A 24700-nucleotide genomic window follows, 5' to 3' on the forward strand; every position below is an offset into this window, starting at 1 on the left:
GCCGGTGGGCCGAAGACGGACCTAAACTTCCCGGAGGTCGAGTCCCAGCCGGTGGCGGAGTGGCTCGTGCCGCAGGGCATCCGGATGGAGGAGATGCCGGCTAAGAAGGCGAAGAAGAGACAGGCGGTGTCGCTCCCGACGAGAGCGACGAGGCGGCGATGGCTTGGTTTGCGCGATTTGCAATTTGTTGCAAAGCCATCTCTAATGAAATGCTATTTGCTGCATTTTTAAATAGGAAAATTATTCCAATCAGCTAGCAATAACTCAACAGACCAATCTCTAATGAAATGCTATTTGCTACATTTTTTAAATAGAAAAATTATTTCGATCAGCCAGCCATAACTCAACAGACCAATCTGAACCCACATTTTCTAAAGTAAAGAAATTATTTCCCTTGATAGATCAAGATGCCAAAGTGTCATTTGCCCGACTGCTATGTTCCTACACACACAGAGCAAATTATTTTTCAAATCAAGGAATTAAGAAAAGGAAGAATATCATGATGTCCATGGCACTTGCCAGGTCTGCCATGCTACCGTGGCATCGTCTTTGTAGTCTCTACCCACATGTCGAGTTGAGAAATAATCTTCAGATATACCCACTGCTAACACACTCGCGTACATAATGTCCCTTGGCTGATTGATTTGGCTGACTATTAACACAAGAACACAACACACAAAATCAGTCAATGGCCATATGTATGCATTTTTTTACTTTATTCCAATTGTGATGCAATCGTGACACCTACTCGCCCCGTCCGCTCACCCGTCACGGTAATTGCCACTGGTGCCAACCGCTCGACCTCGCCACCGCCACTCACCACTCAGTCTCCACCGGCTGCCCATTGCCTCTTGCGCCACCCGTGCGCTCGCTCGGCTCAATGTTGTTGATTGGAATGCGGGACTGAAGGTAATCCATGGACAGGTTTTAGTTTTGCTTGCATCAATCTTCGGTACTTGTCTATCCATCTAACGCACAAAAAAATCGACTCTCTGACATAAAAGTGATCTAACTCTATTGATGAGCACGACAGTACATACCATCCCATCATGATGTTGCCATCTCTCACACTTGATGATTACATCTTGTTATTTCTAACATGTACACCATCGGGCCATTGCTTTATTAGAAATATATTTACACAATATGATGAGAGCAACATCAAGGAGTCGGATGCTGGTGCACAGATTCTCCTCAAATTCCACATGCAACCCTTGTAGAGAAGAATGACATATTTTTCTTAGGTGATTTTTGACCGAGCTCCTACAGAAAAATTCAAACAAATCATGAGGAGCATGGAGCCAAGCAAACTAATCAGAGTAAATCATGAGAGGAGAAGCCTCTCAACCTACTACAGGGAATCGAGTCAACATTAATTCGTGTAAGAATTAAACCGTAATGTAGATCAACAACCCAGTAGTTGATAAAATAACCCTGACACAACCCATTAATACAATATATGGTCACAGGAAGTAGATTGAGATTGTGCAGATATCATGATCTACGAACCGTATCTACGAATATTGATTGCAAAGTCACAAATAGAACCTCCTCACATCACAAAACAAATGTTTCATCAACAGAAACTCTAGCGAATGCCAATTGGATTATATAAGTAAGATAGAGACATCGAAAAAAAGAAAAGATAATTCAAAGAGTATATATTCTATTTTATTACTTGACATCACAGAGAATGCAAGTCAAAGATATTGCGATACATCTTACCCTTCTATAAATTGACTGCAAGGCACAACCCCTAGCAAAATATACAGAATGAATTGCTCCTGTGATCCAAGTATTGCATAAATAGTTGTATACAGACTATTCAATAGTGAGCATAAACATGGCATGTACTAACAAAATCCCTTTGCAATGGAGCTTAGTCTGCATGTCTATCCGTCTTTTTGTAAATCAGTTGTGGCCAAGATGTGCTGACAGCTCACAAGCCTCTCCCCGTTTACCAATAAAACCAAAGCAGCTCAAAGCAAAAAAAAAAGAACATAGATATATGAACCTGATGCAATTGCTTGTAACTCCAGAGTGTTGGTAGAGTCGAGAAGAGAACACCCAGCCAATGTTACAGCAGATCGATCTGTAGTCTTTGTTAGGGACGGCACCATCATTAGAGGTCCCAATTGTAAATCAATCTGCAAGAGATGGAGATGCAACTGGAAGCTTACGGATTTGATGCATTAAAACAGCCATGGCCCATGGGCAGAGGAGAAGTGACGGCAGTTGGGGATCTGACGTGTCACAGACAGCATGGGTAGAGGAGAGGCGGCGGCAGATCAAGCCTTGGGCGTGGCAGGCGGAAGCACACTCACCCCTATTGCACCCTTCCTACTTCCCCGTCCTTCTTCTCCTACCTCTCCTCCTCCCTGGATCCTCCTATGTCTCTCTTTTCTACAAGAAAAAACGAAGCCCCGCCATGACCTTGAGCTCCCCCTACCAACCATAGAAATTAGATATTTCCTAATTGTTTGCATAAAAAACATACTGGCTGCAAGAGAATGAAAGACTAACCTATTGATGAGCACAACAGTACATACCATCCCATTATGATGTTGCCATCTCTCACACTTGATGATTACATCTTTTTATTTCTAACATGTACACCACCGGGCGATTGCTTTATTAGAAATATATTTACACAATATGATCAGAGCAACATCAAGGAGTCGGATGCTGGTGCACAGATTCTCCTCAAATTCCACAAGCTGAAATTGAAGAGAAAACTGAAAGAAAGCTATTAGTAACACCAATTTAACCAGACACACCACACCACTAATGACAAAATAAAAATTTAGAAGTTCCTAAAGAGGCCTTATATATAAGAAGTGCAAGATAGTGATGAAACTACCAAAGCCACCAGATCTTAGTACAGATTAGTTAAGTAGACACTACTATTTAGTAAGGATGAACTATATTATGGATTTGATTGGAATAAGAAAATATCCTATAATAGCATATTATACAAAGGCACATAAAACAATAAAGAGAAGTAAAAGTGGTAGTGATGAACTTATAATAATAATAATAAATAGATAGCACATGACTCTTTTTATACGACTTATCAGCAGAATCAGTGAGCCACAATGGAGTTTTCTTGGGCTCAGGCTTTCTGCACACTGCCATATAGACCAAGTCAAACATGGGTGGGCGGCCAAGAATGTTGGGTTATAGTTTTACAGATAAAGAGAGGAGAAATCACTTTGGCCTATGAGCACATCATAAGAGAAGGCAACATCACACACACATAAGTACTTGTAACTGAATTTAAGGAGGGCACAATATGTTGACATAGGTGTGCCTACCAAAAAGAAATGTCTAAATGAAGAAAAATCAAGTGTTTAGTAATATAATACTACAATGATGATGCAGACTAAAGTCTAAATCATCAATGGTAAATCCATGGCACACAAAAATTCTTCTCCATAATTGATTTGCTCTCTTCATCCAAATGCCCAAACTCATCACAACATAGCAAAATAGCCTGAATGGAATAAACCATATCTGAACCATCATATGCAATACACGAACCATGTACTGAACTTAATTGATGTATTACTACTGAACATAGCAGATTAGTCTCTATGTGCATGTATTACTAATTTACAGCTGAGCAGCCACTCTAATGTAATGAACTTAAGAACTGTTTGTTCCTCTTAAGCAACCCTGCAGTTTTCATGAAAACTTTGGTTGTAGTGGTCCTAAAATCACAGATACATGTACCTCTACATCCACTTGGAGCTTCTTTGCAGCTTCCTCTCTATGTTGCTAGACCAATCTGCAGATAAAAAAGGATAAGGTAAATAATTGTTGTTTTATTTGCCAATAATCAAACAACTATGATATAGTAAGAAAAAAGTTAGTGGAGGTATGGGAAGGACAAGTAGTTCTACTACACACAGATGATTAGGGGTCAGAGGGAATTCAAGATAAACCAAGACAAACTTCAAAATTTAGTCCTATAGTTGAACATCAAATTCAAAGCAAACGGGGAAGAATCAATGGGTCAGGGGTAAGGATGCAACTGTGTGTGGGGGGGGACAGCCCACTAAGCCGCTGCGCCGTCCCATGAAGAAAACCCGCAAAACGGCGCCGGACCAACCACATCATGTCAAGCGGTCTCAAATAGTCCAACCGCTTTGTCCAGCGGACGTCGCACAGTCTCGTGTATCCTGCGAAAGGGAGAAAACTCTCCTGAGAATTCCTGTCCTTCTCGACGCGATAGAGGTGCGCGACTGTATTGTATAACAGGCTCATCCAGTGTCCACATTTCCCTATGTGCAGTAGAAGATAAAACTGAATCAAATCGAAGGTTCCCGTGCATTGCAACTGGATGACAAAATAGACACATGTGTATACTTTGATAAAAGAGAGTGTCAGTGTCAAAACCGGCGGATCTCAGGTAGGGGGTCTCGAACTGTGCGTCTAGGCGGATGGTAACAGGAGACAAGGGACACGATGTTTTACCCAGGTTCGGGCCCTCTTGATGGAGGTAAAACCCTACGTCCTGCTTGATTAATATTGATGATATGGGTAGTACAAGAGTGGATCTACCACGAGATCAAGGAGGCTAAACCCTAAAGCTAGCCTATGGTATGATTGTTGTAATGTATGTTGTGTCCTACGGACTAAAGCCCTCCGGTTTATATAGACACCGGAGGAGGCTAGGGTTACACAGAGTCGGTTACAATGGTAGGAGATCTACATATCCGTATCGCCAAGCTTGCCTTCCACGCCAAGGAAAGTCCCATCCGGACACGGGACGGAGTCTTCAATCTTGTATCTTCGTAGTCTTGGAGTCTGGCGGACGATGATAGTCCGGCTGTCCGGACACCCCCTAGTCCAGGACTCCCTCAGTAGCCCCCGAACCAGGCTTCAATGACGATAAGTCCAGCGCGTATATAGTCTTCGGCGTTGCAAGGCGGGTTCTCCCTTCAAGTTCCATGTACCTGCCGAACAGTGTCCGGCTTCATTATAAATACCGTGCTTCTTGGCTTCTACGCCCAATAATGGCCCTCCTCCATGCGTCGCACGAATGCGAAAAGCCAGGGTGTCTTTTTATGTTTCACCCCCTAGTCGTGCGAGTCATCCGCCTACAAAAGAGGCAAAAATCCAGATCCAAACCACGCCATCTTCCTTCTGCGAATACTCATCGGAGCGCTTTTGACCTAAAAATCCATTCCATCATGGACCGTCGACGCGGCTCCTCTTCTCGCACTCCCAGCCCACAACCTGGAGATTGGAAGAGGTGCTCTGTTACACACGACGAGCTAGTAAAGCTCCAAGCGGGGGGATATCTCCCTCCGGCCTTCATGGTCCCGGTTCGAGCCGGGCTAGCCACCTACCAAGGTGGGAAGCAAGCGGAGGCTACCCCAAGTCCCAACAAAGGGGAGCGGGTATGCTTCGTCCCCTATCTGATAAGGGGACTCGGATTTCCAATTCATCCGTTCCTCCGCGGGCTCCTAGAGTTCTACGGACTCCAGCTCCATCACCTTACGCCCGCCTCTGTCCTGCATATCGCGGGCTACGTAGCTCTTTGCGAGCTATTCCTGGGCATTGAGCCCCATTTTGCACTGTGGAAGAGGCTGTTCTGCCTCGTGCCCTGTTCTCACGAGGGATCTATATATCAAGTGGGCGGCGCCGAAATATGGCGCATTGCAGGGACCGGATACCCATCCGGTACCCCTAAGAAGGCGTCCGAAGACTGGCCTTCGGAGTGGTTTTATATAGAAGACGCTCCGCTGCCAGACCCAGTCCGGATTGGCCTCCCGGAGTTTAGTGCTGCTCCTCTGAAGAAACGCCTCAGCTGGCGACCGCGGAGCCCCCGATTGGAGGAAGACAAGAGCGTCCATTACCTGATGGGCCGAATAAGATTACTGGCCCATTCCGGGTTGACCATGATTGGAGTCATGACAACATGCATCATGCGGGGGGTACAGCCATTGCAATACAGAGGCCACCCCATGTGGGATTTCAACGGGGAAGACGATGCCACCCGTCATGGCCGCGAAGGGCCGGATTTGACCGAGGATCTGGTGGAGATCCTGTCCGGCCTGTACAAGGGGGAGAAGGAGGACTTCCTTCGAACGAACCCCTTGAATGGGTTTTCCATGAACAACCCCAGAGGCTGGGTAAGCGAACACTTTTAGGGGTTCAACCCATGCTTTCGAAGTTTAGGCTTCTTACATTATGTCTTCGGCGCAGGATCTACGCCGGACTGTGGAGGACATGGTAAGTCCCGCTCCTCAACCCGAGGATCCAGAAAGATCCCGAGATCCGGCCTCCGAAGAGGATCCGGACATCAAGGTGGAGCTGATCGACGGGGTGTTTTACCAGCTTAGCATGGACAATGCTTTGGTCGCCATTACGGCGGACTACCCCGGATTATATCCGGCTTCCCAGGTGACTGTGACCGAGGTTCGAACACCATTATCTCTTCCTTGCCCATTTCTGACCTTCGTGAACGATGGTGTTTTACAGGAAGCACCTTCAAGGCGGGAAGCCGAGCCCGCGGCGGCTGACCAACAAAGGTCAGTCCGGACCAGCAGGCGGAAAAGGAGCGCGGTACGGACTGAGACATCGCCGCAAAGGTATAGCTCGTATTTTGAATATCCAGAGCAACGTTCCTAGGAAGCGTCTGAGTGCTCAATATCCTTTATAGGAGAAAAAGCGCCCACCGGACTGCGGGCATAGAGGTTGCCAATCCAGCCTATACCAGCCAGGCTCCAGCGCCTGGTCAGGAGGGGGAGGCAAGCGCAAGGCGCGGGCCAGATACTCCTCCGACGGAGGATGCCGACCGACTGTCCGCCACCAAGTCTGAGGTGGAGAGCGCCATGAACCACAGGCGCCGCCGGACAGTATTTCGTGAAGCGTGCTTCTCCCCTGAGGCATTGGACGCCTTTAACGCAGGGGACGCGCACCTCCGTGCTGCTCAAGACGGTTTTACCAGAGCCACGGAGCAGTATGTAAAAGATATACGGGTAAGGGAATTTTAATGGTTATATATACCAGTAGCCCCCGAGACTTAAAGTAGTTATGTTAACTGATTTAAGGATCATTTGAAACGCAGGCTCTTACCGAGAAGAATACCCAGCTGTCTCAGGAGCTGCAAGAATGCAAGGCCCAACTTGAGGCCGCGCTTGCTGCCGCAGGAGGAAACGCAGAGGCCCCTCCTGGTAACACATTTTTATTAATAAATATAAGCGATGTGCGGCGTGCGCGCAAGTCTAATAATGACATTGCAGGTGCCGCCGGACAAGATCCAGACAGGCAAGTATTACTGCGCCAGCTAAAGGCCGGCGAGAGTGTGCTGAATAGGGTGCAGCAAGAAAGGAACAGGCTCCAGGATGCCAACGCCAAGCTCGGAGAAGAGCTGAAAGGCGCTCGAGCCGAGCTGTCCGGCTCCGTTAAGGAGAATCAGCGGCTTCGCCGCGGCATTTATAGTAAGTGCTTGAGCGGACTCCTTTAAAAAGAAGAGTTCGGCGAAGAAGCAAATTGACATAGTATGACTTGTAGGTATACTCACAGGTCGCCCTGCGGAGGAGATGCCCATATCAACGGGTGATCAACTTCCCGAGCTGTTGCAGCTGCTCGAACGAGTTCGGCAGGCAATGAGCAGCGTCGTCCAGGCTTTATGGCCTGCTCTCTCCCTACCCGAAGGCCTTAGGGAGCTTGCGGAGAAGCTTCAGGGAGTGCGGCAGCGCTTCCGTTTGTGGAAGATTTCGGCTTGCCATTAAGGTGCCAGGGAGGCTTGGGCCATGGTGAAGACGCGTTACAAGAAGGCGGATCCCAACCACATGGCCGAAGTTGGACCTGTGGGGCCCGATGGGAAGGAGATCCCTGTGAGTTTAGTATACAGCCAGGTAGAGTTGGCTGCTAAATTTTCCCAACGGGACTGTAAATTAGACAGACTGTTAGATGGGATTGAGGAGGAATACAATCAGTAAATTTGACAATGTATTTGTTTTAAAATGACATGTGAAATGCCTTCTAGCCGGATTGTAGATCGTTTGTCTTTGCCGACCTTTTCGCTTCAACCTCGGGACCCTAGAGTCCGGAGTGTGTCCGAATACCTTTTTTGGTTAAGAAACAACCGGGGTATGCATGGAGACCAGGCGTAGGGGTCATTAGTGCTTTATCAGACAAGTGCCCAACTAGTTATGTTATATTACATGGTTAGTAAGAAACATCTTCCAGGGAGAATAGTTCCGTTAAGGGTTCCTTTCCCTGGGAGGCATGCCCTAAAGTGCATGTCCGGACTGCGAAAAAAGCAGGAAAACATCTGGGGGCAGATAAATAAATAGGTAAAAAATCATCTTTCAAGTCACCGACCGATTATTCCCTTAAGAACGCTAGCTTTCGGCTTCACCCAGTCTGAGGTACACATCCGGCTGACCCGGCAGTAACAATCGCAGAGGTGCTCCCTTTACCTCCTAGCCGAACAATCGGGAACGTAGGGGTAAGCACAGGAGCCAGGCAACCCAGCTTGGCCAAAACTTAAGTCATATCGATGCATATAATGGTGAGTGAAAGGTACATGTGGAAGCTTGACACATGTGCTGGGCATGAAGCCCTTATAATTGAGCTTCTGGAAAATAAGCCCCCAGGTATAATGAGTGCGGATGGCACATCAAGTGTACGCAAACAATGCGGAAGTAGGCCCGCAAGGGCTTTTTAGTAAAAAGGTTAGGGGAAGAAAGAGAAACAAAAGACAGCTGGAGTGTAAAAATTTGAACGGAGGAAGGGGACGAACTCTTAGTCCGGCGCTAGGCATAGAATCTTCGGAGGCGGGCTGCGTTCCATGGGTTCGGCTCGAGTCGGTTGTCCGACGCATTTCGTAGACGGTACGCTCCGCCAGTCAGGACTTGATCGATAATGAAGGGACCCTCCCATTTGGGCTTGAGCTTGTCCTTTTTCTTGTCCGGCAGGCGTAGAACTAGTTCGCCAATGTTGTAAGTCTTGGCCCGTACTTCTCTGCTTTGATATCTTCAGGCATGCTGCTGATAGAATGCGGAACGAGCCTTGGCGACGTCGTGTCCCTCCTCCAATGTATCCAAGCTGTCCTGCCGATCCAGCTCGGTCTCTCTTTCTTCGTACATGCGCACTCGAGGTGAGTCATGAATAATGTCGCAGGGCAGAACTGCCTCTGCACCGTATACCATAAAAAATGGCGTGAATCCGGTAGTACGGTTAGGCATTGTCCGTAGCCCCCAGAGTACGGAGTCGAGCTCCTCAACCCAGTGCGTGTCAGATTTAGTAAGTGACCGCACTAGTCTGGGTTTAATGCCGCTCATTATTAGACCATTTGCTCGTTCCACTTGACCGTTGGTTTGAGGGTGATAGACTGAAGCGTAGTCGAGCTTGATGCCCATATTTTTGCACCATGACTTAACCTCATCGGCCGTGAAGTTCGTGCCGTTGTCGGTGATGATGTTGTGGGGGACTCCGTAACGGTGTACTACCCCGGATGTAAAGTCTATCACTGGTCCGGACTCTGCCGTTTTGACCGGTTTGGCCTTTATCCATTTGGTGAATTTATCCACCATGACCAATAGGTTCCTTTGCTTGTGGGTTCCCCCTTTAAGGGGTCCAACCATATCAAGCCCCCAGACCGCGAACGGCCAGGTAATGGGTATAGTTTTGAGGGCGGTGGGCGGCATATGGCTCTGATTAGCAAAGAGCTGACAACCTACGCATCTCTGGACTAAGTCCTGGGCATCTTCCCGGGCCGTTGGCCAATAAAATCCTGTACGGAATGCCTTTCCTACAAGGGCCCGGGCTGCTGCGTGGTGTCCGCCTAGTCCGGCATGAATTTCAGCCAGGAGGTTTCGCCCCTCCTCTTCGGAGATACACCTTTGAAGGACTCCGGTTGTACTTTTCTTATAAAGTTCTCCCTCATGGACCTTGTAGGCCTTCGATCGCCGGACTATGCAGCGGGCCTCATTTTGGTCTTCGGGAAGTTCCTGTCTAAGCAGATAGGCTAGGAATGGTTCCATCCACGGGGCAATTACTGCCATTATGTCGTGGGCTGAAGGTGTTATGTCATCGGCTGAATCGCCGGTTGGCGCGGTTGTTTCCGGTTTGTCATTTCCGGATTCCTCTTTCCATAGTACGGATGGCTTGAAGAGCCGTTCCAGGAAGATATTTGGAGGGACATCATCACGTTTCACACTGATGCGTGCCAGTACATCGGCCGCTTGGTTGTTATCTCGGGCTATGTGATGGCATTCGAGTCCTTCAAACCGAGCTGACATTTTTAGGACAGCGTTGCGATATGCTGCCATTTTCGGATCCTTGGCGTCAAATTCTCCATTTATTTGGGATATTGCAAGGTTTGAATCCCCTCGCACCTCAAGGCGTTGAATGCCCATGGAGACTGCCATCCGGAGACCATGTAACAGGGCCTCGTATTCGGCTGTGTTGTTGGAGTCCGTGTACATTATTTGAAGTACATACTGGACTGTGTCCCCGGTTGGGGACGTCAATACGACGCCAGCCCCCAGTCCGGCCAACATTTTAGAGCCGTCGAAATGCATAATCCAATTGGAGTATGCGCCGTACTCTTTAGGGAGTTCGGCCTCGGTCCATTCAGCGACGAAGTCAGCCAAAACTTGTGACTTTATAGCTCGCCGAGGTTTGTAAGTTATATCGAATGGTAAGAGCTCAATGGCCCATTTTGCAATCCTGCCCGTTGCGTCACGGTTATTTATGATGTCATTGAGTGGTACTTCGGAAGCCACTGTTATCGAACACTCTTGAAAGTAGTGTTGGAGCTTCCGGGATGCCATGAACACCGCATACGCTATCTTCTGATAGTGTGGGTAACAGGATTTGCAGGGAGTTAACACAGTGGATACATAATACACTGGTTTTTGAAGAGGGAATTTATGCCCTTCTGTCTCTCATTCGACGACGAGTACCGCGCTTACGACTTGATGCATTGCTGCGATGTATAACAACATTGGTTCGCCTAGATTGGGCGCAGCCAGGACCGGATTTGTTGCCAATATGGCCTTTATTTCTTCGAGTCCGGCAGTGGCAGCATCCGTCCACTCGAAGTGTTCGGTGCGCCTGAGGAGGTGATAGAGGGGCAATGCCTTTTTTCCTAGACGGGAGATAAAGCGGCTTAAAGCTGCCACGCATCCTGTTAATTTTTGTATCTGTTTGAGGTCTTTTGGAATATCCAACTGTGACAGAGCTCGGATTTTAGCCGGGTTTGCTTCAATTCCTCTACCGGATACAATGAAGCCCAGCAGCTTTCCGGCTGGTACGCCGAAAACGCATTTTTCCGGATTCAGCTTGATGTCATATGCTCTGAGGTTGTCGAATGTGAGCCTCAAATCGTCTACTAGAGTTTCAACGTGTTTTGTTTTGACGACTACGTCGTCTACGTATGCCTCGACTGTTTTGCTGATCTGGGTAGCCAGACATGTTTGAATCATGCGCTGATATGTTGCGCCGGCATTTTTAAGTCCGAAGGGCATCGTGTTGAAGCAGAATGGTCCGTATGGAGTGATGAATGCCGTTGCGGCTTGGTCTGCTTCCGCCATCTTGATTTGATGGTAGCCAGAGTATGCGTCGAGGAAGCACAATGAATCGTGCCCTGCGGTAGCATCGATAATTTGGTCGATGCGGGGGAGGGGGAAGGGATCCTTTGGGCAAGCCTTCTTGAGGTCTTTAAAATCGACGCATAGGCGCCAGGATTTGTCCTTCTTTGGTACCATTACCGGATTTTCTAGCCAATCCGGATGTTTGATATCTCTAATGAATCCGGCTTCCAATAGTTTGGCTAGCTCTTCTCCCATTGCCTGTCTTTTGGGTTCGGAAAATCGTCGAAGAGCCTGTTTGACTGGCTTGAATCCTTTTAGGATGTTTAGGCTATGTTTTGCCAGTCTGCGTGGGATTCCGGGCATGTCCGAAGGATGCCAGGCGAAAATGTCCCAATTTTCCCGAAGGAATTCGCGCAGTGCGGCGTCTACCTCGGGGTTTAATTGTGCCCCAATGGAGGCCGTCTTTGTTGGGTCCGTTGGATGGACCTGGAATTTCACTATTTCATCTGCTGGTTTGAAGGAGGTGGACTTGGATCTTTTATCAAGTATCACATCGTCCCTGTTTACTGTAGAGCGCAGCGCGGTGAGTTCTTCTGCCGCTAGGGCCTCGGATAGTGCCTCCAGGGCTAGTGCGGCTGTCTAGTTTTCGGCGCGGAGTGCTATGTCCGGATCACTAGCGAGAGTGATTATTCCGCCGGGCCCAGGCATTCTGAGCTTCATATACCCGTAATGGGGTACGGCTTGAAAAACTGTGAATGCCTCTCGTCCTAATATAGCGTGATATCCTCTGTTGAACGGGGCCACTTGGAGCGTGACTTCTTCGGATTTGTAATTGTCGGCGAGCCGAACACCACATCGAGTGTGATTTTTCCGGTGCAGCGTGCTTCCTGGCTAGGGATTATTCCTCTGAAGGTTGTGCTGCTTCGCTCAATACGGCTCCAATCGATTTCCATTTTTTGAAGAGTTTCCTCATAGATGAGGTTTAGTCCGCTGCCGCATCCATGAGGACCTTTGTAAGTCGAAAGCCGTCCACTATGGGACTGAGCACCAGTGCGGCTGGTGCTCGGGCTGTTTGGAATTTAGGTTCATCGCTGGCGTTGAAGGTGATAGTTGTGTCGCTCCATGGATTTGCTGCTGCTACTTGGTAGACTTCGGCGAGGCCGCGGATTGTTCGTTTTCGCATATTGTTTGATGCGAAGGTCTCGAAGACTGTTGATACCGTACCAGTATTGTGGGAGTGGTTTTCCGGGGCTAGAAGCTCCTCGCCACTTTTGGCCACCTGCCGTAATATCCAACATGCTCGAAGGCTATGTGTTGGGACGGCTCCCTCTGTGCTGTGAAGCTTACAGGGTCCTTCGAGCCATCCCTCTAGTACGGTTTCGTGCCCTTTATGGGGCTTTTGCTTTTTGGTTTTTGCATCTGGGGCCTGAGTATGGTGCGCCCTTTTGTTGCGGACTGGGGTTGTATTCGGGGCCGGATTATCCCAAAATTGGTTTTCGGTTTTCCGGGAACTCTCCATCGCACAGTACTTTCGTACTATGGACGCCAGATCGGTGAAGCGTGTAATTTTACGACGGCCGATGGCGTTCAATATTCCCTTGTCCGTGCAATTATTGCAAAAGATTTTGATTGCGTTTTCCTCTCGGCAGTCCTTTATCCTGTCCATAACCAGGAGGAATCTGGCCCAGTAGTGATGTACTGTTTCAGCGGGCTCTTGCCGTATTAGAGATAGATCGCATATGTCTGGGCGGGTGGGTGGACTAAAATCCGAATCCCTGCCCATATTGGGGCTTAAAGGCCGAGGAGTTTCCGAATTCGGAAGCTTGGGTTGCTGGACACAATCCAGCGAGTCCGGAACGATGCATGATTTTAAGTTCAATGCTCGATCGAAGTCCGTCCCTCCGCGGAAATCCGGCATGGAGGGTTCGGGAATCCGGACGTGACTAGTTTTCAATATAGGCGAAGAGTCGCCGCATTGTTCCTCTACCACTGCGACGTGGTGGGTGGCCTGGGGAGAGTTAATCTCTCTCAGATCGGTTTTAAGCCCAATCTGATTGTAGTCTGTAGCAACTCCCAGGGCTGCGATGCGATCCAAGAGCTCGTTGATAGACGAGAGCTCCATTGGATCCAGCCGCTCGGCAAATTCCGAGCTGACGCGTATATTGCTTTCGACGACTTGGGAAGTCATTGTCGAAGCAGTGGCCGGACAGGCGGTCATAAGAAAACCGCCTAGCCGGATAGTTTGGCCGGTGGCCAAGGCCTCTTTGGCGAAAATACCGTCTTTGAAGACGGGTGGAGGCATCCTTCCTATCGGCGACGACACAGAGGAACTCTCAATGAAAGCACCAATGTCGGTGTCAAAACCGGCGGATCTCGGGTAGGGGGTCCCGAACTGTGCGTCTAGGCGGATGGTAACAGGAGACAAGGGACACGATGTTTTACCCAGGTTCGGGCCCTCTCGATGGAGGTAAAACCCTACGTCCTGCTTGATTAATATTGATGATATGGGTAGTACAAGAGTGGATCTACCACGAGATCAAGGAGGCTAAACCCTAAAGCTAGCCTATGGTATGATTGTTGTAATGTATGTTGTGTCCTACGGACTAAAGCCCTCCGGTTTATATAGACACCGGAGGAGGCTAGGGTTACACAGAGTCGGTTACAATGGTAGGAGATCTACATATCCGTATCACCAAGCTTGCCTTCCACGCCAAGGAAAGTCCCATCCGGACACGGGACGGAGTCTTCAATCTTGTATGTTCGTAGTCTTGGAGTCCGGCGGACGATGATAGTCCGGCTGTCCGGACACCCCCTAGTCCAGGACTCCCTCAGAGAGCATCATGCATATTCTGCATACAACTTTATTTTAAACAAAACATAGTCGTGGAAATTGCTAAGCTACTGGCTATGTCCTGAATATACTGAAATGACTTCCCTGGATTAATGGCCTCAAGGTGGGCGCAAGTTCTGCATGTTGATCCAGCACAGAAAAGTCATTACCCCTAATATTTGATAGAGACAAAGGCACCGACACAGGATCATCGCAAAGCAAAATCCATTTTTATCACCAACAAGAAATGAAGAAACAAATTATTGGTGCTTCCTTTCTCTGTAGTTCTGAACCACTACTTGCATTGTGTGGATAACAGGTAACTTACATATAACAAGAACGCTTTATAATTTGGAAGTATATGATATAAACGTGGACAATAGTGTTCTCTCAAAATCTGTAGCAATCAATGGAAAGAAGTAAAAGCTAATCTCCTAACACAACAATATTCTCAGGTATTTATAGAGAATAGGGGTCATCTTTCTATGGCAGGTACAAAATTGACAGAGACAATGGTACTGCTAGTAGTCATCCATTTAATGCTGCTATAGAAAGACCACCAATAGGCACCCCTCAACTATACTGGAATTGTCACTCATAAATCCAGGGCTAGTATGCCTATAGAAGTGTTAGTAATACATCAGGTAGTTTTCTTTCCTTTAGATGGGATTTGGAAGAATTAGTGATACTAAAAACATGCAGGCGTGATTAGTTAAACCATTACCGCTCATTCTAACCTTACTGACTCATAACAATCAAGCCTAAAAACCATGACCTGACCATGGACAAAGACAAAGACAAAATGGCCAAAAAGAATTGTAACGATAGTATTGCGTACCAATGAAAACTAAATGGCAGTGTGATGGTAATGTGCATTCAACCCTGGGTTTTTTTATAGGCCACTTGAAATTGGACAAGGATTCATATTAGCACCTGATCGGCACCAATGCAACCGATGCGGAGACGAGCTTGGACTCTTCGACGGCGAAGACAAAGTGGCCGATGGCGCCCTTGGTCATCTTCTCGTGGAAAAGAAAGTTGCCGCTGCTCGCGGCCCTTGACAAGGTTGAGCTCCGAGTCATCCATGTCGGCGCCGTCGTTCTGCTCCCATAGTTAAAAAACAGAGGTAATGTACCACACCACCAGGCAAGTAGTCTGAATCAACTTTCAGATTTCATATGGTTAGATATAGTAGACTAAATTAATTAGGCAGGGTTTGTGTACACATCAGTAACAAAATCAATAATCTATAAGGCAAAGTTAGGCAAATCCACATACTGAAAAAACATTGTTAATGCAGTGTGAAATAAGAAAGGGATGGAACATAGAATACCTATTCATCATATGGTAAGAGAAGATGTGCAGCAAAACAAGTTGTGCTGTTTGAAGATGAGTGTAACCATGGACAATTAGGTCAACATGTCCTGATGCTAACAAAACCAGGGACACCTGATTTAGTAATAAAATTATGTTAATGTCAAATTCTTCAGTTTTGTTCCTATAAAAAACGCCCACTGTAACTATGTTTTAGTTCTTCATCACTCCTGCCACTTTCCTAAAAAAAGGGGGATATCTTACTGGAGTAATAACAATGAATATCTTATACTTCAAAAATGTTGAAGTGGTATCCCAGGCCAAAATAATTAAAATTGCAATTGATCTAACACAAATTCATGTGTAGCTAAATCTGTAATGTTCATGTGAACGAATGTGAACAAATGACACAGCAGAAAACAACAGTACGATATTTAAACCTGGTTATAAGCAGAACATGAACATCGTAACTGAAATTGAAGAAAAAACCTGAAACCGTTTGATGCAATTCAAAATCTTATCAATAGCATCTTGACACCAGTCTAAGATCCGTGGCAATTTGAGCATTGCAGCTCCTAGAAGTATGTCAACAGAGAAAGGGGGAAAGATTGAATCCACGGACAATGACAAACCTGAAAACATATGATTTGATCACTCCCAAGTTCGAACATTACCTAGTCTAGTTCATCGGATAGAAAAACATTACCTTGTCTAAGACCTGACTTCTGATAACATGTAGGTGCAGACCTTTGCTTCATATACACTTTCTGAAGCAGGATTTGGATCTGGAAGGTTATAGAACTTCAGTTCAATTAGAAAATCTTGATAATATCACAAGGAATAGGAAGAAACCATTAAAAAATATGTGACTGCATCCTAACTCGTGCCTCTCCAAATTAAATCATGTCACTCACCTGAAGAACTTCCAGATTGCGGCCAATACCACAATTTACGTCGTCTTCTACTAAAAACTCTATGCAAGCTCTTGTCCTTCATGCATCAGTCCAATGAGCAGAAGAGCACAAGACAAGATCATGCACGTATCGTAACGGGGAAGATGTGAATTACTTAACAACGTATCTAAACGAAGCAGATCGAAGACACACGTACGTACGTATACAAATCCAATGAGCAACACCAAAATCACATAAGTACGCATCCAAATTAACCTTGATGGGGAAGGAAGGAAATCGAGATTGAGAAAGCACCTTACCTTGGCGATGGCTGGAACGATCACGACGGCGGCGGCTAGCTAGGTATTCACGGGCGCTCGCTCTGGAAACGGACGGAGCCCAGGAGGCGCCTCGCCTTGACGCGCGTGGTGGGTTCCTCACAGCGCGGAGGTGGAGGCGACCAGAGCCGACGTCGGCGCGGCGCCGAGGTTGGTGCGACGGCGAGCTCGGGCGGCGAGGCGGCGGGGCAGAATCTGCAGGAGACGGCGGCGGGGACCTCGAGGCCGAGCTCAGGCCATGGCTTCCCTGGCTCCAGAGGCCGTGGCGGCGCCGGACGCAGCGGCGGGGCGAGGAGGAGGCCGGTCGTCGGGGAGGCACGAGCTCCTCGTCCCCTTGATCCAGATCGGGATCGAGGAGGGAGCAACAGGGGCGCGAGGGAGCGGGCGACCCACGGGCGGAGGGAGCTAGGGCGTCGTCCAATTTTTTGTTCGCTGGTTGTCCCTGGTTAATCTACGAAATTTGTTTAGGACGAAAAAAAACCAGTGGAGGTGGGACGAAAATTGACCGGCGGAGACTACCAACTGCTCCATTAGGAGTAGAGATCCTTTTTTGTTCCTTGTGGGACTAACCCATGTAGGTATTGAAAGTGCAACTCACTCCAATGGATTGCTCCAAATGATCTACATCAATGTTGAGCATCCACATCTTCAACATCTACATGAAGTCATCATCGACAAAACCCAAGGTTAGTTCATCCCTCTAAAAAGGGGATATCACATCTAGGGGGAGCTTTACTCTAAGAATTGAGCTAAAGCAACTCCAATGATGTGAACACAACAATGCTTTATGTAAAAGTGGTAACCCCACTTGAGCTTAAACGATGAGTATGACCTATGATCAAATGTTCTCATTTGACTCCTAAGTCAATATACTCATATATAGATGACCTAGTCATCGCCAATTGCTTGATAGATGCTAGAGTGTTTGTGCATGCTTTGCCACATATTTCATTTGCTATCTTATTTGTGTGAGCATGTTGGTTGCATAATTTTCTTCATTCGAGGACATCCATTTGTTGTTTTGATTGTTTGGTCTTTTTCTCTTGCCAAATGGATGGACAAGAATGCCTAAGTACTCCCTCTAGCTATCTATGCTTTTCTCGTCTCAAACTCTATTTATGCTACATCCCAAAGTTTGATCAAGTCAGATTCGACCCCTCTGGGTGAGGAGCACTCAGAGTCATCGATTCGTCATAGACTTAAACTTCCAAAACCTCTTGATGCATCTCGGTCTGACCGATTCATACCCTTCGGTCACACTGAGTTCATTAAGTTGATCTAGGTTTCAATCTCGGTGCAACCAATTTGAACACTTTGGTCTCACCGAGTTGCAGTAACCGCTTGCGATTCTGCAACTTGGTGCCACCGAGTTGTTCCACTCGGTCACACCGACAGGGTCTGGATATATATACTCACGGGTTGAATTTTTGGAAATTCCTCCAAAACTCTTCGCCCGTGCTGTCTAGCTCTGCTGACTCGTGGTCTCCGGATCATTGCCTCCATCACCAGTGACCCCCTGCCACTGGTCTCCGCCGCCATCAACGGACTTTCCTCCGTCGTTGCCGCCGTAGCGAACTCACCGCCAAGTTAGGGTATGAGCTCGATCCTTTGTGCTTTCTCACTCCGATTCTTAGCACGAAGACAATGCCATGATTCTTGCCACGATTGAGATTATTATATCCATCAAAAAGTTCCATTAGATTAGTTTTTATTTGAAAATTTAGGGTTAGGTTTCTGCCAAATTCATCACGAATCGACCGAGTTGTAGGAATCGGTCTCATGGATTTGGCCTAGGCCATTGCACTGTGATTTTCGGTCTGACCGAAACTCACAAATCGGTATGACCGAGTTCAGGACTTTGTGAAACCCTAGCCATATCAGTTTCACCGAACTGTGCCTCAGTCTGACCGAGTTCACTAGTTTAGACACTGAACATTGCTTCGGTGTCACCGAGTTCAGCAAATCGGTAGCTCCAAAATGACTTCAGTAGAAAACTAAAAGTAAGTTTTTGGCTCAATTGTTTTGCAAAATCTCTGCACTTTGTGATGCTCATCCACTCTATCTCATCTATATCTATTCACAGGGTCAGCCTTCAGCTTGCAACAATGTCTGACAACAATGATAGCTAGAATATGTGTGAGGAACAAGTTCAGATGAGTGAGGGCACTAGTTCCTCTAAGAGCAGCTATGATGATGGGAGCAGAAGCACTCCTAGCAATCTGCCCAAAGCTGCAACTAGGCAGAGGAAGAAGAAGACATCTAATTATGAGGATGAGGATTTTGTGATTGATGAGGAAGTGAATTCCAAGAGGAAAGGTGACAAGAAGGAAACTGGCACTTCTGCTAATCTCAAGCCAGGGTTGAAGACAAAAGCTCCTGCAAGAAGAGTTCCCGTGTCCAAAGCCAGAGCCTCAACCCAAGAAACCATGGTGTTCACTTTTGAACCCAAAGAGGCTGGTGGGCAAAAAGAGGAATAAGAGGGTCAAGAAGACAATGGCCCGAGTCATTGGGATATCTTCTATAATCAGAGACCCAGAAGAAGAAGAAGAGCAAGATGCACCTCCTGCAAAATCTCAGAAGCTAATGGGGGATGCAATCAGATCAGGGATGCTCCTTCAAAGCCCAAATTTGCCCCCAAGGCTACTGCTCAAGCCCCCAAGAGATCCACCAGAAACATTTCAGCTGCTGAGAAAAATAAGGCCCTAGTGCCTGAAGTGGAAGAAGAAGGTCAAGTACTTAGAAAGTTGAATCCCAAGATTCCTGATCACGATGACACACATCCTGTTGCAGAAAACATGAAGCTGAGAAAGGATGCGGGTCTCAGGCTATGGAGGAAGAATTACCCATATGCCATTAGAAGGAGAACAGCTGTTGACTACAGGTTCCACACAAAGGAACAACAAGACTTCTATGAGACTGTGCTGCTTGAAAAGACGCCTATAGTGAGTGACATGAGATGGGTCGACTGGGAGTACATTGACAGCAATGAAGATCATTTCCTAGGAGTCCATGAGAGCTTCAAGTCAACAGGAGTTGATGCATTTGTTGGCCAGAAGTTGACAAAATGGAATGATGAGTTGATCATGCAGTTCTACTCCTCATCACATTTTTACCCTGATGGTAAAATTGTTTGGATGACAGAGGGTACCAGGTACCAATCTACTGTGGCTAAGTGGGCAAAGCTGATAAATGCCCTAGAAGAGCATGCGGATGATACTGATGTATATGCTAAGCCAAGGAAGGGACATGACTCAATGGCTCATATGTACAAGGAAATTCCAGATGCTGCCTTGGACACCCACAAGTTTGGGTCTGTGTATTATCTGCTGTCAGGTCTGCCAACCATCAACACAATTCTCAGACACACTCTATTGCCCAAGTCTGGAGATGACAGGATGATTAGAGGGCACTCAATAATTTTGCTGCATATGTTTGATGTGCCTGAAAAGTTCAAATTGATGACACTAATCATTGAGACAATCAAGAGGACAGTAGTAGACCAGAAGAGATCATGTGGCTATGCTCCACAAATTCAGATGCTCATCAAGTCCAAGATGGGCAAGTGCATATATCTCTTGGACAAGGAACATCTTCCCCTGCTACCAGAGTTTGAGGATAATGTGGTTGTCATGGATCCATCACATCCCACATCCGTGCAGGCTCAGGAGAAGAAAGAAAAAGCTAGAGCAGAGAAGGCAACCAAGCCACCAAGTGCATAAGAAGCTTCTCAGATATTCTTGAATCCAAGAAAGATCAATTAGGCTATCTCATTCAAGCAAGCTTGAGGATTGAGAAAGGGTTGGCAACCCTGACTCAGAACCAAGAAAGTCTAGAGAGAATCATTGAGACTAAATTTTATGATCTAGACTTGAAGGTCAAAGAGATCCAAACTGCAGTTGAGCAACTCCAGGATGAAGCTGAAGAGAGAAGAGGGAGATCTACTACTGAAGCTTTTCAGAGAGTGCCAAGGGCACAAAGGTCTGCAGTTGTGCCAGCCATTGACACCAGGGCTACAACATCAGCACTAGCAGCTACAACCTCTGTTGCTCCTCCAGTTGCAACTCCACCAGCTCCTCAGACCACTTCGGATGCATTCGTCGCGGGACTCCTCTCCACGCCACCTTCGCACTCCGGAGCTCCCGGAGATCGTGCTTAGAGCCGCATAACACTATGCATTTCAAGCTTTTTATTAACTTGTTGCCAAAGGGGGAGAAAGTGTATAGATCATAGGCTTCGAGAGAGAGAGAGTGTGTTTGCTTGTTTTGCTTTCTTGCTACTTCATTTGATTTGCTTGTTTGGTTGAAACAATGTTTTATGCTTGTGTGTGAGATACTTGTATGGTCATATGTTTGATCATATCATACTTTAATGCTTGTGCTTAATGATGATATTCTATCTCTCATGTATGATCATTCATATCTTATTTTGGTGATGAGTGCATATTTAATATTTTATCATTTTGAGCGCTCCACCAAGATGTTGTGACATGGAAGAGTGACCCATGATCCTAATTGGTTGTGTATTTGCATTCAAAAGCAAATTTCAAATAATGCACAAATTTAGGGGGAGCTCTTTCTTATCACATACTTCTCAAAGCGACAATGTACTTCATTTGTACTATCATTTGTCGAAGCTTTGATCTATATGTTGTCATCAACTACCAAAAAGGGGGAGATCGAAAGTGCAACTAATCCCCGGGTGGTTTTGGTAATTCATAACAACATATAGCTCATTGAACTAATATTCTTTCAAGATCAATGTTTCAGAAAGTTCCATGGTTGGTATGGCATGGACTAGAGATGTGGACCCCTCAAAATGTTAAGGACACATATTGGCAAAAGCTCAAGACTCTACATTTTCATTTTAGTGATCCAAGATCACATTGAGTCCATAGGAAAGCCAATACTATTAAAAGGGGATGAGGTGTTGCTTAATGGCTTGCTTGCTCAAAATGCTTAGTGATATGCTCCAAAAACCCTCAACCACTTTCTCATTTCCACATATGTCCTAAACCTAAAGTCAAACTCAGCCCCACCAATTTGATATATCTGGCGCCATCGAGTTCACTTGATATAACCATATCCACAAACACTAATCAGTTCGGCCTTACCGATAGGGATCTCGGTCTCACCGAGATGAGAATGCAAACTCTCTATTTCCCTTCGTAATGTTTTGGTCTAACCAAAGTGAGAGATCGGTCCCACACAGTTGGCATTGCAAACTCTCTGTTTCCTTTTTGTAATGTTTCGGTCTAACTGAGATGAGCGATCGGCCCCACCGAGTTTGCCTGACCAAGTCTCTGTTTGCTTATTACTGAAATTGGTCTCACCAAGTTCATGTGATCGGTCTCACCGAGTGAGGTTTTGCCCTAACCCTAGCGCATCGGCCTCACTGAGTTGATGTTGTCGGTCCCACTGAAATGCCTAACATTCACACTTTGAACCAAGTCGGTCTGATCGAGTTTAACCATTCGGTCCCACCGAGTTTGGGAATTTGTGTGTAATGGTTAGATTTTGTGTGGAGGCTATATATACACCTCCACCCCCTTCTCCATTTATGAAAGAGCCATCAGAACGTGTCTACACTTCCACTACTCATTTTCTGAGAGAGAACCACCTACTCATATGTTGAGACCAAGACATTTCAATCCAACCACAAGAATCTTGATCTCTAGCCTTCCCCAAGTTGCTTTCCACTCAAATCATCTTTCCACCATAGCCAAATCTGTGAGAGAGAGTTGAGTATTGGGCGACTATCATTTGAAGCACAAGAGCAAGGAGTTCATCATCAACACACCATCTATTACCTTTTGGAGAGTGGTGTCTCCTAGATTGGTTAGGTGTCACTTGGGTGTCTCCGTCAAGATTGTGGAGTTGAACCAAGGAGTTTGTAAGGGCAAGGAGATCGCCTACTTCGTGAAGATCTACCCTAGTGAGGCAAGTCCTTCGTGGGCGATGGCCATGGTGGGATAGACAAGGTTGCTTATTCGTGGACTCTTCGTGGATGGAGCCCTCTATGGACTCGCGCAACCATTACCCTTCATGTGTTGAAGTCTCCATCAATGTGGATGTACGATAGCACCACCTATCGGAACCACGCCAAAAATCTCCGTGTCTACATTGCATTTGCTCCCTCCAAACTCCTCCCCTTTACCTTCATATGCAATGATTTACATTTCGCTGCTATACTTTTAGAATTGCATGTGTAGGTTGTTTGCTTGACTAAGTGCTAAGTTGCTAAAATCTGCCAAGACTTAAAATTGGGAAAAGGCTAGATTTTTTATTTGGTCAAGTAGTCTAATCACCCCCCTTCTAGACATACTTTCGATCCTACAGTTTTGCATACGGGGAAATGAGATGTCCATGAATATCAGTCAAGTCAAGAAACTCAGAAAGATTGTTAGGATGAAGAAACTTGCAATGAATAACAACAAGATCTTTGTTTTCACAATGAAGAAGACATCAGTCAACTATAGGATGGTACTAACTCTTTTACCTTGTTTTTACCCCTTGCGCCATTTCAAAATTTATAACAGCGATTTATGCATATCTTTGTTTTCAGTACTTTTCAAAGTAGTTCACCGATGATTACCTCTCAAACCAGCTGCATGGTCAAGAGGCGAGGAAGGTATTCATTCTACACCCATGGTACAATATTGAAGTCTTCCTGAAGAGGACGAAGGTTGGGCGGGCAATTATCCATAGCCACTGGCCTAAAGTTGCAAGCACATTCAACATCACTGTAGGCTCAATATTTGCCTTCCGCTTCTGTAGTTTCCCAGATGAGATTCATCTGTCTATTTACTGGGTATGATGCTACTTTCCAAAGGTTTTTGATGTTGCATGTGAAACTTGGTGATGTTGTGTAATGGCGTAACTGAGTGCCGAAGCTATCTGATGTAATTCGATTATGAAATCCTGGTTGCTGTTATACGGCTATGAAATATCTGGTGTGTTTTATAAGAAATGTCAATTTGATTACTACATGGATTATAAATAATAGGCTAATTACCTTGCTTATTGGGGTTTTCTATTGCAGACGGTTACTCAGATAACACCGTGGGTGATGAACTCAAACAACCCACACGGTTTCTAGAAAGTAGGCGTGTTCGATCCTAACAATCACACACGGCTTCTGATAGAGAACTGTTTGCGTTAGGCCACCTTGCACAAACGTTTCCACACAAAAACCGTGTGTGATATACATACGAACGAAAATGTTTTTTGGGAATCACCGTGTGGGTAATACATACGAACGGAAACGATTGAGTTTCGATGCCTCGTCCGATCGCACACGAGCTCATTTTTCCTAAGCCTGTGTGCCAGGAGGGCCTATCCTCGGCTGTTTCTGGGTCGTGTGGGAAGGACCCCCCCCCTATCGCAGTCACTCACTTGGCGACGGTTCGAAACGCCGTCGCGGAAAGGGGTTCAAAACCATTTGTATAGCACGTCTCTGCACCAGTGTAAGTATATTAGTTCTTTATGACTAACGTGAGTTCATGAACTATTACGCACTCCCACCTATCCACATATTGCTAGCCTCTTCGGCACCGTGCATTGCCCTTTATCACCTTGAGAGTTGGTGCAAACTTCGTCGATGCATCCAAACCCCGTGATATGATAAGCTCTATCACACGTAAGCTTCCTTATATCCTTCCTCAAAACAGCCACCATACCTTCCTATTATGGCATTTTCATAGCCATTCCGACATATATTGCCATCCAACTTCCACCGTTCTGTCTTATGACATGTGTGTTCACCATCATA

At 46.4% G+C, this 24700-nt stretch overlaps 1 long non-coding RNA gene across 16 annotated transcripts; it reads right to left on the reverse strand.

Moving 5' to 3' along the window:
• Positions 1-665: 665 nt before the first annotated feature.
• LOC119275699 lies at positions 666-17292 on the reverse strand. Of its 16 annotated transcripts, XR_005135846.1 has the most exons (10): positions 16617-17292; positions 16409-16487; positions 15722-15943; positions 15322-15489; positions 4112-4283; positions 3733-3787; positions 2524-2735; positions 2181-2445; positions 2015-2099; positions 999-1263 (listed from the first exon to the last, which is right to left on the reverse strand). It is a non-coding gene; the product is annotated as an uncharacterized LOC119275699 (long non-coding RNA). The 16 variants fall into 16 exon arrangements; XR_005135838.1 differs by adding an exon at positions 666-903 and having other exon boundaries at positions 1041-1263; positions 2524-4283; XR_005135837.1 differs by adding an exon at positions 666-968 and having other exon boundaries at positions 1041-1263; positions 2524-4283.
• Positions 17293-24700: the final 7408 nt, after the last annotated feature.

The sequence above is a fragment of the Triticum dicoccoides genome, chromosome 3B (genome assembly GCF_002162155.2).
Source record: "Triticum dicoccoides isolate Atlit2015 ecotype Zavitan chromosome 3B, WEW_v2.0, whole genome shotgun sequence".
In the NCBI taxonomy this organism is placed as follows: Eukaryota; Viridiplantae; Streptophyta; class Magnoliopsida; order Poales; family Poaceae; genus Triticum; species Triticum dicoccoides.